The sequence below is a fragment of the Chiloscyllium punctatum genome, chromosome 9 (genome assembly GCF_047496795.1).
Source record: "Chiloscyllium punctatum isolate Juve2018m chromosome 9, sChiPun1.3, whole genome shotgun sequence".
Lineage (NCBI taxonomy): Eukaryota > Metazoa > Chordata > Chondrichthyes > Orectolobiformes > Hemiscylliidae > Chiloscyllium > Chiloscyllium punctatum.
The window spans coordinates 59770480-59787623 of record NC_092747.1 but is presented as its reverse complement, the minus strand read 5'-3'; the positions used below and the strand labels follow the sequence as shown (position 1 = coordinate 59787623).

The window sequence follows — 17144 nt, the reverse complement described above, 5'->3', positions numbered from 1 at the left end:
GAGGTGCTGGATGTCTTGAAATGCATAAAAGTGGATAAATCCCCAGGACCTGATCAGGTGTACCCCAGAACTCTGTGGGAAGCTCGGGAAGTGATTGCTGGGCTCCTTGCTGAGGTATTTGTATCAGGATAGACACGAGTGAAGTGCCGGAAGACAGGAGGTTTGCTAATGTGGTACCACGATTTAAGAAAGGTGGTAAGGACAAGCCAGGGAACTGTAGACTGGTGAGCCTGACATCGGTGGTGGGCAAGTTATTGGAGGGAACCCTGAGGGGCAGAATTTACATGTATTTGGAAAAGTAAGGACTGATTAGGGATAGTCAACATGGCTTTGTGCGTGGGAAATCATGTCTCATGAACTTGATTGAGTTTTTTGAAGAAGATTGAGGGCAGAATGGTGGATGTGATCTATATGGACTTCAATAAGGCATTTGACAAGGTTCCTTATGGTAGACTGGTTAGCAAGGTTAGATCTCATGGAATACAGGGAGAACTGGCTCGAAGGTCAAAGACAGAGGGTGGTGATGGAGGGTTGTTTTTCAGACTGGAGGCCTGTGACCAGTGGAGTGCCACAAGGGTCGGTGCTGGGTCCACTGCGTTTCATCATTTATATAAATGCCGTGGATGTGACCATCGGAGGTATAGTTAGTAAGTTTGCAGATGACACCAAAATTGGTGACGTAGTGGACAGCAAAGAAGGTTACCTCAGATTACAACAGGATCTTGATCAGAGGGACCAATGTGCTGAGGAGTGGCAGATGGAGTTTAATTTAGATAAATGCGAGGTGCTGCATTTTTGAAAGGCAAATCAGAGCAAGACTTACACACTTAATGGTAAGGTCCTAGGGAATATTGCTGAACAAAGAGACCTTGACGTGCATGTTCTTAGTTCCTTGAAAGTGGAGTTGCAGGTAGATAGGATGGTGAAGAAGGCGTTTGGTATGCTTTCCTTTGTTGGTCAGAGCATGAGTATAGGACTTGGGAGGTCAAGTTGCGACTGCGCAGGACATTGGTTAGGCCACTTTTGGAATATTGCATGCAATTCTGATCTCCTTCCTATCAGAAGGATGTTGTGAAACTTGCAAGGGTTCAGAAAAGATCTCAAGGATGCTACCAGAGTTGGAGGATTTGAGCTACAGGGAGAGGGTGAATAAGCCGGGCCTGTTTTCCTTGGAATGTCAGGGGCTGAGGGGTGACCTTAGAGATGTTTATAAAATCATGAGGGGCATGGATAGGATAAACAGACAAGGTCTTTTACCTGGGGTGGAGGAGTCCAGAACTGGAGGACATAGGTTTAGGGTGAGGGGGAAAACTTTAAAAGGCACCTAAGGGCCAACTTTTTCTCACAGAGGGTGGTGCTTGTATAGAATAAGCCACCAGAGAAAGTGGTGGAGGCTGGTTCAATTACAACATTTAAAAGGCATCTGGATAGGTATATGAATAGGAAGTGTCTCGAGGGATATGGGCCAAGTGCTGGCAAATGGGATTAGATTAGGTTAGGATATCTGGTCGGCATGGACGAGTTGGAATGAAGGGTCTGTTTCCATTCTGTACATCTCTATGGCTCTGTGACTCTAATATTTTCTTTTCCCACAGTGCCATGAGATCTTTAACATCTTTCTGTACATCTTTCCATCTAAATAGAAACCTTATTTATTGTCTCATTCCATTCAGGAGTCAATCATATGAGCATCGTAATAGCAGGAGTATACCTTTTGACCCCTTGAGTATCATTCAAAAGGGTCTTTGCTGATCTTTAACCACATTTACACTTTCCTGCACAATCCCTATATCCTGATTGCCTTAATAGCCAACAAGTTATCAATACTGATTTCAATATACTCAATGATTTAGCATTCAGAGGTCTTCGGAGTACATGATTTCAAATGGCCACAATGTTTCAAGTGAAGAAATTTCTCTTCTTGTCAGTCCTAATTGGCTTTGATATATTACTTATTTTGAAGCAATGACCGCTAGTTGTAAAATTCCTAGCCAGGGATAGCAATGTCCCAATATCTATTCTTGCAAGTTTCTTAAGATTTATTTTATATTTCAATGAGATCACCGCTCATTCCTCTAAATTCCAGGGATCATAGACATAATCTGCTGAATCTCCCCTCATATGACTATGCCTTCATCCCAGGAATCAGTCTGGGTGAACCATTGTTGCATTCTGTTTAAGGCAAGTATATCCTTCCTTAGTCGAGGAGACCAGGTGTGATCACATCAAGGTAATTTATAATTGCTATAAGACTCCTTTATCTTTGATTTAATTTTTTTGTAATAAGGATGAATTCAAAGTTTGTGAGAAGATTTGTAGCTCAGGTGCTCATTGTTATGGTTCTGTTCGCCGAGCTGGGAATTTGTGTTGCAGATGTTTCATCCCCTGTCTAGGTGACATCATCAGTGCTTGGGAGCCTCCTGTGAAGCACTTCTGTGATCTTTCCTCCAGCATTTATAGTGGTTGTCTCTGCCGCTTCCGGTTGTCAGTTCCAGCTGTCCACTACAGTGGCCGGTATATTGGGTCCAGGTCAATGTGTTTGTTGATAGAATCTGTGGATGAGTGCCATGCCTCTAGGAATTCCCTGGCTGTTCTCTGTTTGGCTTGTCCTATAATAGTAGTATTATCCCAGCTTCACAGGAGGCTCCCAAGCACTGAGGATGTCACCTAGACAGGGGACGAAATGTCTGCAACACAAATTCCCAGCTCGGCGAACAGAACCACAACAATAAGGATGAATCTTTCTAGTCCCTTAATGAATATATATCTGAAAGGTTTGTGGGTCTTCCTATCAAACCAATTAATCCCTTTGGCTTGGTTGACATTTGTCCTAAAAAGAAACTTACCTCTGTCATACCTATTATGTGGTTTTCTCTTGGAATCATAGTGAGACTTTTGGAGTGACTTTTATATTCGCTCAAAATACATGCAATGAATATGTGCCTGCATATGCAAATTCATCTATTTCTTTAATTAAGACTACTTTTCTTTCTCATTGGAAACTTGTTATTCTTTATCATTTTCCAAAGAAACCACACCTTGTTAAATAGAGAGAATTCAATGTAATTGCAAGACTTAAGTCGAAGACTGGTTGGGACAACTAACCTAAAAAGTGATTTACATCTTCATCTAGTCATAGGACCACTACCATTCCATAAGTTTCACAAAATGTATTAAGTTTGTCACAATAAGTATAAAGAAATGACACTTGATAAAAGGTAGTGGAATCATTGATTTACTGTGGAATACCAGCTTGCAAATTCTGATTGATTACACACTTGCTTCTCGTTGTGTTCTAATGACTGAAGTTTTATTCACTTCTTGTCACATGCCTGCCTGTTAAAAGTTACAGCCTACGAACCCTTGCTGTGCATAGTCAGTGGGTTCCTTGAGTTCTGATTAGCTTGCCAAAACATAAATAGCACAAGATCAGTCTTGGCTTGGCTAGGCTAGGTGGTGCATGACCAATTTCAGATTTGTTTCTTAAGGATGCCGGTCATCTTTCTGATATCTGGTATCTGCTGACTGGTTCCGTAAGATAGCAGTCAATAGACAATAGACAATAGACAATAGATGCAGGAGTAGGCCATTCTGCCCTTCGAGCCTGCACCGCCATTCAATATGATCATGGCTGATCATTCCTAATCAGTATCCTGTTCCAGCCTTATCTCCATACCCCTTGACTCCACTATCTTTAAGAGCTCTATCCAATTCTTTCTTAAATGAATCCAGAGACTGGGCCTCCACTGCCCTCTGGGGCAGAGCATTCCACACAGCCACCACTCTCTGGGTGAAGTAGTCTCTCCTCATCTCTGTCCTAAATGGTCTACCCCGTATTTTTAAGTTGTGTCCTCTGGTTCGGCACTCCCCCATCAACGGAAATATGTTCCCTCCTGCCAGAGTGTCACTTTGAAAGGTGAAGATTATATAGGGTCTTCCTTTGTTCTGCAATGAAATAGACATCAAAAGCTTTACAGGATTTGCATTAGACCTTATTCATATGATTACCTGGAATCAAACATTATGACTGTGCTGAATTTTTACGGCCTATATTGCTTATAAGAAATAACCATGCAGTTAATTAAAGACAAATAAAATAAAACAACAAGATACATTTATACAAAACAAGCCACAAAATGGTAAAAAATTAACTTTAAGGCCATTTGAAATAGAAACAGGAGTAGGCCATTTGGCCCCTGAAGCCTGTCCCACCATTCAATTGGATCGTGGCTGATCTGACACTCCTAATGTTCATTTTCCTGCCCTTTCCCCATAATGCTGATCGTCCTACTCATCAAAAACCTATCAATCTCAGCCTTAAATGAATACAAGGGTTCTGCCCTCAGAGCTTTCTATGGCAAGGAGTTCCAAAGACTCCCACTCCTCTGAGAGAAGAAATTCCTCCTCAACTGGCATCCCTTTATTCTGAGACTATGTCCTCTGGCCCTATACCCTCCCATGAGGGGGAACATCTTCTCAGTTTTTACTCTGTCAAGCCCTTTAAGAATCCTATATGTCTCACTGTGATCACCTCTCATTTTTCCTAAATTCCAATAGGTTGAATCCTAACCTGTTTAACCTTTGCCATGAGACTTCATGGGGTCTCAATGTTGAGAACTCTCAGGGCATGCCCACCTCTCCCAACTTTTATGGTTGTTAGAGGTCCATCATCTCTGCTCAAGCACATCTCTGCAAGAGTTCCGCAGGATAATGTCCCATATCTAACCAGTTCCCTCATTAAAGCCTTTCCTTCCATCATAGTTCTGAAGTGGGGATATTCACTGATGATTGCACAAGGTTCAGCATCATTTGCAACATCTCAGGTACTGAAGGGGTTCATGCCCATGTGCAGCAAAACCTGGGTAATGCTCAGCCTTGCACTGATAAATGGCAAATAACATTCAAATCATTGGCATTGACCAGAATCTAGACAATGTCCCTTGAAATTCATTAGCATCACTTGAATTTCCACTAAGAACATCTTGGGCTTACCATTAACCAGAAATTGAACTGGACCAACCATATAAGGTGGTTCCAAGTACAGGCCAGAGGCTAGGAATTCTGCAGCAAGTAACCCACCTCCCCAAAGGCTGCCCACCAGTACAAGGTATAAATCAGGGGTGTGATAGAATATTCCTCACTCACCTGGATGAGTGCAACTCCAACAATATGCAAGAAGCTCAGTACCATCCAGGACAAAGCAACTCACTTGATCAGGACTCCATCCACTACCCTTCTCCACTAGCACACAGTAGCAGCAATACATTTTTTTTCTTTATTCATTCACGGGATGAGGACATCGCTAGCTAGGCAGCATTTATTGCCCAGCAGGCAGTTAAGAGTTAACCACATTGCTGGATCTGGAGTCACATGTAGGCAGACCAGGTAAGGATGGTAGTTTCCTTCCCTAAAGGGCATTAGTGAACCAGATGGGTTTTTCCAACAATTGACAATGAATTCATGGTCATCATTAGATTCTTAATTCCATATATTTATTGAATTCAAATTCATCTGCTATGGCGGGATTTGAACCCAGGACCCCAGAACATTATCCAGGCTCTGGATTAACGTCCGCGGAGAGTACCACTGGGTAGTTGCCTCCCCCATATACCATCTACAAGGCTTACTGCAGTAAATCACCAAGGCTTCTTCAACAGTACTTCCAAATCTGCAACCTGTAGCACATAGCAGTTACATGGGAACATGACCAAGTACCTCTCTATACTAGACACCATTCTTACTTTCAAATATATCCCTGTTCCTTGAGTGATGTAGAGTCAAATCCTGGACTCCCTCCCCTAGGGCATTGTGGTTTGACCAACAGGAAATCGACTCTAGCAATTCAAGAAGGCAGCACACCACCACTTTCTCAAGGACAGCTAGGGATGGGTGTTATTTACTCACCAAGCCAGTGACACCCATATCCCAAGAAAGAACAAAATAAATTGCCCCAATCAAGCAATGTTCCTACCAGTTTGAGCATGATTGATAAAATGTGTGACTGCAGTTGTAAGGTTGAGAGAAGGGCGACAGAGACATAAGATCAAGTGATAACAAATTTAGAGCAAGAGAAACCTTCTGAGGCAGAGGTTTATAAGCCTGTAGCACACACCTGTGAATCAGCGACTTAAACAGAGTTAAGGTCGGCTATTAATAATTGTTCAGATAGGTGTTTGAAGGAAAGGTGATTAAAACGTGGGATCAGTGTGATATATTGACTTAGGACTACTGCTCAATAGTATACCCAACATAAGTAGTCCAAATGGCCTAAGCAGCTTAAGTTTCTAATTTATATGCCATTCTACGAAAATGAATATAACAACAATTGTCCAGACGCTGGGAGAATTTTTTAAAAATTTGTTTGTGTGATATAGGCATTCCAGGATAGCCAACTTTTATTGCTCATCCCTAACTGCCCTTTAGCTGCCTCTTAAACTATTCCAGTTCTCAGAGTAGAAGAGTTTCCAATGAAGGTGAAGATAGATTCTAGAATGCTACTTTCATTTGAAATTCTTCTGGAACAGGAGTGCAGGATCCACTTCCACAGGCTTTGCAAAGGATTATTGGATGTCTCCTGACCCAGCTTTGTCTCCTTTTTTCACAAACTTTTATCTCCCGATGCAACACAAATCTATCTTTACAATGGGAATCCTTCCCTTGGTTCCCTAGCATTACATGGTTCCTCGGCCAATTTCCATTCTTACCCATCAACATTGACATCATTCTACCAGGTCAGGGCTAGGTATATATTTGCTAAACATATTGGCAAGAAAGTTGGTAAAATCAGGTGAGATCAGAAATGAGCAATTCTCAATGACAAGAACAAAAAGCTCCATTTATCTACCAAATGTTGAATAGTGCAAGGTGAGGCCTTTTACATCTATCAGCATCCCATTTTTAGTTTATCTCATCTCATTGAGATTCTGTTTTCCATTCTCCCACTTTTTGGATAGAAACTAGATGGTGACAATTCTTGACCTGAAAGTCCGAGCAGGTACCTGGCAACTCCAACTCACCACTTGCCTCTCCAGCCCTTCATCTGGCTCAGCAGTCGCCAATGTCCCAGGGCATATTCCATGAGCAGCAACCATCTGCACCCTGCATCCACAGATGTTGGATACATCCGCCTCATTGTATCCTCATGGCACATTTCCAACCCCTTACAATATGCTCCTGCAAATCAGTGCTGCACTTTGGAATACACCAGTTCTACTTTGCCTTGTATAGCTTTTTTACACTTTACACCTTCAACCAGAGCTAACAGGCTCACAGTACATTTGTCTTGAGCTGCCTTTTAGGGAAGGCACACAGGCAGGCAGCTTGTCATGGTTGTCCACAGTTTTAATTCAATGGAGATGACATATTGCTGCCAGGTATTAATCTCACCCATATACCATGGGCCAGCAGCATATACTGCATGTTTTTCAATCAAATGGTCATTTTTCAAACGCTAAGGGGAGTATTTAAGAGAGCCACCATTCAGTCAGAGCTTTCAGGGACAATAAATCAAGGGCAGCCTCCAATATCATGCCAGGAGCTTGGGCATGGTCAGTCAGCTTGTTGAGAAGGTCAGATCAGGCTAGGGGTCCATACCTCTACAGTCTGCGGAGTGGGCCACAGTCAGCCCTGTGGCTCCCAGTGTAGCCAGTCCAGGGAGACATGTTAAGTCAGTTCGGGTGCTGCACAGAGATCAATCAGGGGTCTGGTCACTCATCAGGTGAGTTGTTTATCTAGGTTGGTTAAGGGGGTGGGCCACGAACAGTCCTGTGGGTGTACGTACTTAACGTCAAAGGCTGGGTGGGTTATCAGCAGCCACTGCTGTCAGAGGGAAGCTGGGGAACTCAATTGAAGACAGCAGGCAGGGAAGGGGGAGACTCAACAAAGAGGGGAGATGATAGAGCAATGAAGGCCAGGGGTTACTGCCGGATGGCAAGTTACTCACCCCGACCTCCAAAGAGGCCTTATGCCATGATGGTTGGCATAAATTAGCTGCTGGGCCTGGGCCCTGAAGCTGATGTTGAGAGGTAAGTCCAAAGTCATTGAGGCATGTGGAAAAATTTGAAAGTGTCAGTATTAATGAACTGGATGTGGAGTACCAGGAAGAAGGAAGCATGGAGGTTGTGGAAGGGGAGTGGGGACTTTATTCCCAGGCAGACTCTGCAACTTACTGTGCCAAATGCGACCTGTGTGGCCTTCCAGATTCATACAATCTGTAATTGTGCACCAGAAATGAAAAACTTTTGTGACCAAACTTGGAGTGAGAGGACTGAGTGTTTTATACTCTGCCTGAGCACGTGGGCTCTTCTTATTGAATGATGTGGTATCCTTCATTGGACAATTGCATTGATTAGACACTTTCACAATTCATATTGAAGTCATCTATAATCGTAGCATCGTACATGCAAAATGGAGTTAGCGTCAAACTGTGTGGTGTACTGGTCGCAAACAATCTTGACCATGTTGTTGATCATTCCTGATTGATAGTAGTCATCTCTGTAAAGCAGAAGTAATCACAGATGACCTTAAAAATGCTACCTACAAGCCACAAAATTTGTCCAGGATTTCATAGGCTGTACAAGGACACAAAGCGGAGTCCCTCTCATCTTGAACTGTCGGTATTTGCCAAAATGGTCTTCCATGTAATGCTGCCTTTCATTGGTGGTGTGGAGCTGGGAGGGCAAGTTACCAGAAATCAACACTTGCTATCTTCTGCTATATTTACATAACAAGGCTTGTTTTGTATTAATTGGAATAAGGTCCATGTAGAGTAATTCCATGGCCCTCCTCTTCTGAGTCCTCTCTATCCCACTGTATGGAGAAATATGCTAATCTATCAAGAGGTAGATGTCTTAACCAAGGTACTTACAGAGAGACAGGGCTACCCTCCACAGCCATGTCTAATGACTCCATTTCGCAAACTCCTGACTGAAGCCAACGGTTGATTTCCAGCCACTGCAGTCCTCACTTTTGCCTAATTGAAGCCAAGTGTAGATACAATGCAGCCCATTCTTTGACCAGGGCTATCATGGAGCAGATGATAGGCCTCCTGAAGAACAGATTCAGATGCTTGGATCAGACAGGGGGATCCTTGCAATGCAATCCAGACAGAGTGTATTGCAGAATCCAGCATTTTGTGATTTGCAAACTGCAGCAGGACAAGAGGTAAAGAATTGGACTCTGAAAAGCTGGAAGAACAGCAGCAGTCTTCAAAGTCCAAAAATGAGGACGTGAAGCAGAAGGAATATTATGTTCTGCATAAAAGAGCACAGTTGCAACAAATACAATAAGACAGACAGGACTGAATTGATACCTAATTCTAGTCAATGGGTGTTGACTACAGTGATCATTTGTTGGTGCTCAGAAGGCAAGCAGTTTGCTTTTGGCCCCATTGAGAAATACAGTGTGTAAATTTGTTCATTGTTCATTTCTGCTATTGCTGGATAAAAATGAACGTTTTCAAGTGTTTGAAGGATTTCCAGTATGTGAGGTGCTACATGGAACAATGAGACAATGGTAGCTACATTTGGGAAAGAGTAGCACTTCCTAAAGACACTGAGATGGAATGAGATTACCTCTAGCTTATTTCTCCACGCTTCAGGCTCTCTGCCACCTCTAGCTTATCTCTCCACGTTTAGGCTCTCTGCCTTTATTCCTGATGAAGGGCTTTTGCCCGAAATGTCGATTTTGCTGCTCCTTGGATGCTGCCTGAACTGCTGTGCTCTTCCAGCACCACTAATCCAGAATCTGGTTTCTAGCATCTGCAGTCATTGTTTTTACCTAGGGATGGGTAAGCTGAGTAACTTGGTTATTAAAAAGCAACAGATTTATGAATGTGCACTTATACCTGCAATGAAATGCCAGCCATGCTATTTATATGGCCTGAGAAGTATTTGTTTCTGGATGCCCCCCAAATACAGGTACATGCACAGTGAAGGGGACCCCTGACTGGAACTTGACTGGGCACATATCTGGATTTTAAAAATAAGACTCCTGGGAGGTCCTGGTAGTAGTGGGTACTTCTGCCTGTGTTGACTGAAAGGACAGAATAGCAGAGCACCAAAGCAGCCTGTGCATAACTAATGATGTGAGCTTTGGAACACCATCTGAGAAGTCTTGCTAGGCCATAAAACTGGAAATAATTGACACTTAGCCAAATGCTAGTAAACTTTATCTCATTCTACTTGTATAACCTTATTTTCTTGGGATGCTGCTTCAAGGGCCTTGTAAACCTAAGCTGTCTGATTACCCAGGAGAAGGGAAACCTGAACATACGACGCATAACTAAAGATTATTGACATTGTAAAGTTAATTTACAAAACAACATCTGACATCTATTATTAAAGAAGCCTTCCATTTCAGGAACAACAACCTGTACAAAATAGAATTTATAAAAAGGTATGTCTGCAATTATCCTAAATTGTCTCTTGGAGTAATGATTTTCCCTATATTTTATTGAGGATTTCTTATTACATGTTTTATTGCACGTCATGGCTCAAGGACTCTGGGAAAGCCATTTGTTCTGTATAGGATTTATGTATATATTCATACAGCAATATTGCTACATTTGATGCAATTATTGAATATGACATTACTGATCATTCATATCAGTTTCAAATGGATTGTATTTTAAGCAGTTCTGTCACATTTTCAGGTGATAATATTTTATAGTGTTAATTCCAGCCTCGTAATGGAAGAACATTTGATGTGCATTCACAACAAACAAAACATCATCTGAAACGTCTGTACATTTATATGAACATTTCTTCTTACAAAAGCTACCTTATTGTAAGGCAGTATTTTCATTTTATTATATACAAACTGTATTTACAGGAGGCTGACTATGAAGTGTATAAACAGACTATCCATTCAGCTCTGGGAACTGAATTGTTAATCGATTCAGACTGATAAGATGAGAAGGCTGGATCTTCTGTCTTTTTGGATAAATCTGAGTTGCATCAAGTCTTTTGGAGGGATTTCTGCCACAAAGTGTGTTCTTGTATATCTTACCAAACTTGCCTCATTAACTAGCTGTCCCAGCCCTATGGCATTCTTCATGTTCATTTTCAACTCTTTACTACCATGTGCTACTCAGCAGATCTCTCAGAACTCACTGGCATCCCTTGCACCCATGCCATCTTTAAAAGGCCGTTGTACACCAGGGTAAGCAGTGTCAGCTCAGAGCTACCCTGTATGGTTTGTGGTATTTGCCTCAGATATGGCAGACGGAGGTATCAGTTCCCTGGCTTTGCAGGCAGAATCCTGCTGGATGGAATGGTGCAGAGATGGCACTTTTTCTTTCCCCAGGACCAGCAGTATAGACTCCGACAGCAAACCATGCCAGTCTCATCTGAGGTTTTCACTGTGTTAAAGCATACTCAGCCAGCTGGAGGAGTGCCGAACACCATCGGAAGAAGATCAATCTCCTTCTTCACTCAGCCAGGCTAAGTGCCATCATCCTCTCTCTGAGACCTCACACTCACTCTATCGCTGTTACTGCACCCACCTCCCACCAAGGCTTTTGTTCTACCACCCTCACTATTGCCTGCAACAGCTTCCCTTACTCACTCACAGCAAATCCAATCCCTGACACCACTGACTTTCACATCCTGTTGCAATGACTCCTCACTCACTTGGGACACCTCCCTTCTTACATCAAAGGTAACAGCTGAGCTGCTTGGCATTCAGCTGCTCACCCCTTGTGTGGACAGCTTCCTGATTCTGTCTGCCCGGGCTGCAGCCTGACTGAGAGCCACCTTTGACTGTATCAAAGACTGCCCCTGACTTACTGTGCCAAGACACCCTGAGCAGAGGCTATCCCCACCCTGGACTTTGACTGAGGCTGATAACCATGACAAATTTTCTGCCTTTCTGTTTAATATTTCAGAAGTAATATGAGCCTTAAGGCTGAGAAGGCAAAGCAAGGCAGGCATGCTATGAGCATCCAGGTAGGTTCAGAGTGAATGAGCATTATGAGAGCAAGTAAGGAGGCTGGAGATGCAGCCTTGTACAGTCCATAAGCTAGGCGTATGTCCATGAGTGTTACGTGTCCTTGCTGTTGCATTACAATGATAGTTGCTGGTGTAGCCCCAGGTGCAATATTGTAGTGCAGAAGCGTGCTTAGAGATATGCCATGAGGGCTGTAAGAGGCTGGCACATATCAGATGCCACTGTCAATGGATGTGGGGTGCATCTGGCTGCTGCTCATTATGTGTCCTGAGATTATGGTGCCCAGTCTCTGTCACTTAGAGCAAGCAGCTCTGAGTTCTCCAGTTGAATTCTCCAGTTGCCCATTCTGGTTTCCATAGTGTATTTTCTCAGCCTCTAGCTTGTTTGTCAAGTTTGGTGAGATGGAAAGTCAATGAAGCATTTAACAAGCAACTCGCCACTGCCCATTTGTTAAAAGCATATTACATGGAGCAAATTGTTGCTGATAGCCTCAGTGGAATACATGTCTGACTTTATCAGAAATCTTGCCATCGCCCACTTAGCTCTGATCCCTATAGGATTTCACCTGAACCCAGTTTGAGCAGTCACGACTCAGGTCCTGATGAATGAGAGTTTATATGCACAGTTTGCAACCTGTCACAAACCTGCAATCTCACCCAGGAAGAACATCGGAGGTAGGCCTCCTGATGTCAGTACCATTAGTACCAGTTCAGATCCACTCCCTGCAGGAGGCATTCACTGGATACAAGTTTCCTAGAGGTTACACTTGGCTATACAGCAGGTTTAGAGGCTAAGAGGAATGGTGGGCTTGATAAGGAAGAAGGGGCTGAAATTACAGGCCCAATTTAAGTGTTGGTGACAGCCATTATGGCTGCAATGATGAAATGCTGTAGAAGTATGAGGTCTATAATCATCTGTGTGAATATGAACAAGCTTTATTAAACATAACTATTCACATGGCATGGTAAGAGAGGACATGTTGCTGAAGCCTTACAAACTGATGCTTCAGTTCTATATAATCTGATGTCTCTAAGTTATAGCTCCATTATTATTCTTGTAGTAAACCTTCCTCTCCGCATTACTCCAAACTCCCCAAACCCCCCACCTCCAATTCTCCAGTTATTTTACACTAGGCAAGTTAAACTATTAACAGTTAGGCACAAACAGTTAACTCTACTCCAAATTCTCCCTCTTAACAAGTCTCTTTCACTTGATACATTCATCTCCAACAGTATTCTCTACTCTCTTGAAGGACGTATAAAAAGCATGGACTGCTTGGTCATTGGCAGATTGAATGCATGGATGGAGTGGAATGGTGGCTTCGGGGGAGGCAATAGCTTAGTGGTATTATCACTGGACTGTTAATCTAGAGACACAGATAACGTTCTGGTGACCCAGGTTTGAATCCCAACATGGCAGATGGTGGAATTTGAATTTTAAAAAAATCTCGAATTAAGATGACTAGGAATCCATTGCCAATTGTCAGAAAAAGAAAATCTGGTTCACTAATGTCCTTTAGGGAAGGAAACTGTCCTACTTACCTGATATGGTCTACATGTGATTCCACATCAATGTGGTTGACTGTTAACTGTCCTCCGGACAATTAGGGATAGCCAGCAATGCCCTCATCCATGAGTGAATAAAGAAAAAAATACTTCTGGAACTCCATCACAAAGTAGAACTGCATCATTCCCTGGGAGGGAATACATTTCTGAATCAGAATCTATAAAGAGGCAGGCACCAGATCCTACAAATTGCGCCATAATAGTACACCTGTCCAAGACCTTGCCCATCCAAGCTTGTAGTTTTTGAGCGATCCCATGATTTGTTGCCAATTGCTATTGAAAGCAGGTTAGACAGTAGAAATTGTTGGGTATAGGAGATGCCCTTTCAAAAGGTATTTTATGATCTTATAAAATGGCGAAGCAAGTTCAAGAGGTCAAATGGCCTATTCCTGCATCTAATTAGTATGCTCTTAATTGTCCTTATTCCTTTCAATGTTTTCTGTAAGAATGTATTTGGGGCAGGCAGGGAGTCCATCCCAAACCGTAAACACTGAAACAAAATTGTGATTCTTCTAAAGTACTCCCAATGAGTTTCCAGTGGAAATGTACTAAAGAAGTCAGGCACTGCCATCATTTTTTATAAAATGCCCTACCATTGGTCAGTGAATCTCATTTTGGTGTCTGGAAAGCTATTGGAGAGAATCCTTAGTGATAGGATTTACATGCATTTGGAAATGCATGGCTTAATTAGGGGCAGTCAGCATGGCTTTGTGCAGGACAGGTCATGTCTTGCTAACTTGATTGATTTTTTTTGAGGAGGTGATAAAGGTAATTGATGAGGATAGAACAGTGGATGTTGTCCACATGGATTTTAGTAAGACTTTCAACAAGGTTTCTCATGGTAGACTCATCCAGAAGATTAAGATGCATGGGTTCCATTGTGACTTGGCTGCTTGGATTCAGAATTGGCTTGCCCACAGAAGGCAGAGGGTAATTGTGGAAAGTCTGTACTGAGATCTCTGCTGTTTGTGATACATATAAATGACTTGGATGAAAATGTGGATGGGTGGGTTAGTAAGTTTGCAGATGATACAAAGATTGGTGGAGTTGTGGATGGTGTAGAAGATTGTCAAAGGATACGGGGGCATGTAGATTAGTTGCAAATATGGACAGAGAAATGGCAGATGGAGTTTAAATCAGGTAAGTGTGAGGTGCTGCACTTTGACAAATAAAATATTATGAAAAAGTATACAGTTAACAGCATTGATGCACAGAGGGATCTTGGGTTTCAACTCCATAATTTCACTAAAGTGACCACACAAGTAGATATGGTGGTAAAGAAGGCATATGTCATGTTTGCCTTTATTGGTTAGGAAATTGAGTACAAGAGTTAGGATGTCATGTTGCAGCTTTACAAGACTTTGGTTAAGCCACAATTAAAGTATTGTGTTTCATTCCAATCACCACATTACAGAAAGGATATGGAGGCTTTGGAGAAGGTGAAGAAGAGGTTTACCAGGATGCTGCCTGAAGTAGGGTTATGAATTATAAAGAGAGGCTAGAAAAACTTGGGTTGTTTGCTGTGGAACAGCGGAGGTTGAGGGGAGACTTGATAGAAGTCTGTAAGATTATGAGATGCATGGATACAGTGGATGGTCAGAATCTTTCTCCCAGAGTTGAAATGTCTAATACATTTAAAATGAGAGGGGGAAAGTTCAAAAGAGATGTGAGGGACAAGTTTTTTACACAGAGAGTGGTAGGAGTCTGGAATGAGTTGCCAGAGGTGGTAGTGGAGGCAAATATAATAGGGGCATTTAAGGAACTTTTACGTAAGTACATGAATATGCAAGGAATGGAAGCTATGGACCAAGGGGAGGCAGAAAGGATTAGTTTAATTTGGCGTCATCTTCATCATAACAACATGGGCCAAAGGGCCTGTTCCTGTGTTGTACTGTTCTATGTTCTATGTTCGACTTGGATAATAGAATTTTTGCAGTATAAGTGTATAATTATAAGATGAATATTTTATTGATGATAAAAACTGAAGCCTTTAACTGATATTTTTGCTAATAAGTAAATTTGGTAACAACATTTGATGGCTTGAGTCTCAGCTGCTTTGAATAAAGCTCCTAAAATATAGTGAAATCTAGCGAAATTGATTTAATGCTCAGATTGCATCACCCTGTCTAATCTGGGAAGCTTAATTGACCTACAATTTTGAAATATTGTATGAAAATATAACAAATAAACCTTTTTTTTTTGCAGACTCTTTGGAATAATCCCTGAGGCACAACAGAACAGTTACAATCTTCAATGGACCTCCATCCCTTGAAAGTGTCTAATAATCATAAACTATATCCAGGCTGTAACTTTGGACAGTTTGTAGTAAATCACAAGATATTGTAATATGCTGCTGAAAATTAGAGATGTGCTTTCTACTGTGAATAATAAATATCTCACACAGCATTTTCTATTGCCTATTTTAGTATTGTTTTGCTTCAGATTTTTATTGAGTAAGTTGCAGGATCAGCAGCACCTCCAGAAAGTGATGCAGCAGATAATGAACACCTCAGCAACTTGGGAGGGTTTCCTATTTCCCAGTGAAACAGTAGTAAAAATGTTAGTACTGGCGCCATGTAAAATGGCCTTAGGTAGAGCCATAAATGGACTAATTGGCAGCCCAACTTTGTGGAATGGGCAGGCAACCCTGTTCCCTTTCCTCCCCTAGCAAAATACTCCAGAGGCTGAAATGTCTCAGAGAGCAGTCCTAGTGTGCTTCCCTGCTATTTTTCAGTTCTCATCTCCATAAGCCTGAAAATCCAACTCGGATGTTAAATTCAAAAATCCCCTCCTGTGTCTATACAGATAAAGTAACGTTGGAGTTGCGTTCCACGATATTCCTACTACTGCTATGTCTGACACGCAGACCATTAAAAAAGGAATGTGTAGCATATAATAGCAACAAAGTAACAATATAACTAACTATATAAGAGAATTTCCTCACCACACAGATACGCATTGATCTATCCACAGACATGCTCTGCTGCGCTGTAACCATCACTAGTCAACGGGGAGGCTTCATGTTGGAACCAATGCTTGTTCTGATATCATAAAACCCATGATACATAGAAACAGAAGTAAGCAACTTAACCCCTCAAGCATCATTCAAGGAGACCATGACTGACTGGCCACCTAATTCCTTATTCCTATCTTTTTCCCCATATACCTGAATACCTCGAGTTAATAAACATCTATCAATCTTTGATTTAAAATCAACTATTGATCTGATATCAATTGTCATTTGTGAAAGAAAGTTCAAATTTCTACACTCTTTGTGTGTAGATCTGATTTTACTCCCGAAATGTCTAGCTGTAATAATTGCACCAATAATTTCTGTCCATCTACCTTCTGCGTTCGCTTTAAAATATATTCACACAAAGATATGAATTAGGAGCAAGAGTAAGCCTCTTGGACTCTCGAGCCTGCTGCACCATCAATAAGATGGAGGATCAAATCCACATTCCCACCGATATCCAATAACTTTCTATTCCATTGTTTATTCAGAACCGAACAACCTCTGCCTTAAAAATATGCAAAGGCTCTGCTTTCACTCGCTTTTCAGGAAGATTGCTTCAAAGACGTATGACCTCTTTGGGAAAAATAATTCCTTTTGTACATACACACCTGAAGCGT

General features: G+C 42.0%; 1 protein-coding gene across 3 annotated transcripts in view; it reads left to right on the top strand.

Moving 5' to 3' along the window:
* LOC140481446 (neuromedin-S-like) overlaps positions 1 to 15903 on the top strand; it is a 28775-nt gene extending 12872 nt beyond the window's left edge. For all 3 annotated transcript variants that reach the window (XM_072577626.1, XM_072577625.1, XM_072577624.1), the window contains one exon: positions 15717 to 15903. The gene's annotated coding sequence lies outside the window, so the exon portion shown is untranslated. The remainder of the gene's footprint in view (positions 1 to 15716) is intronic.
* The last annotated feature ends 1241 nt before the right edge of the window (positions 15904 to 17144 follow it).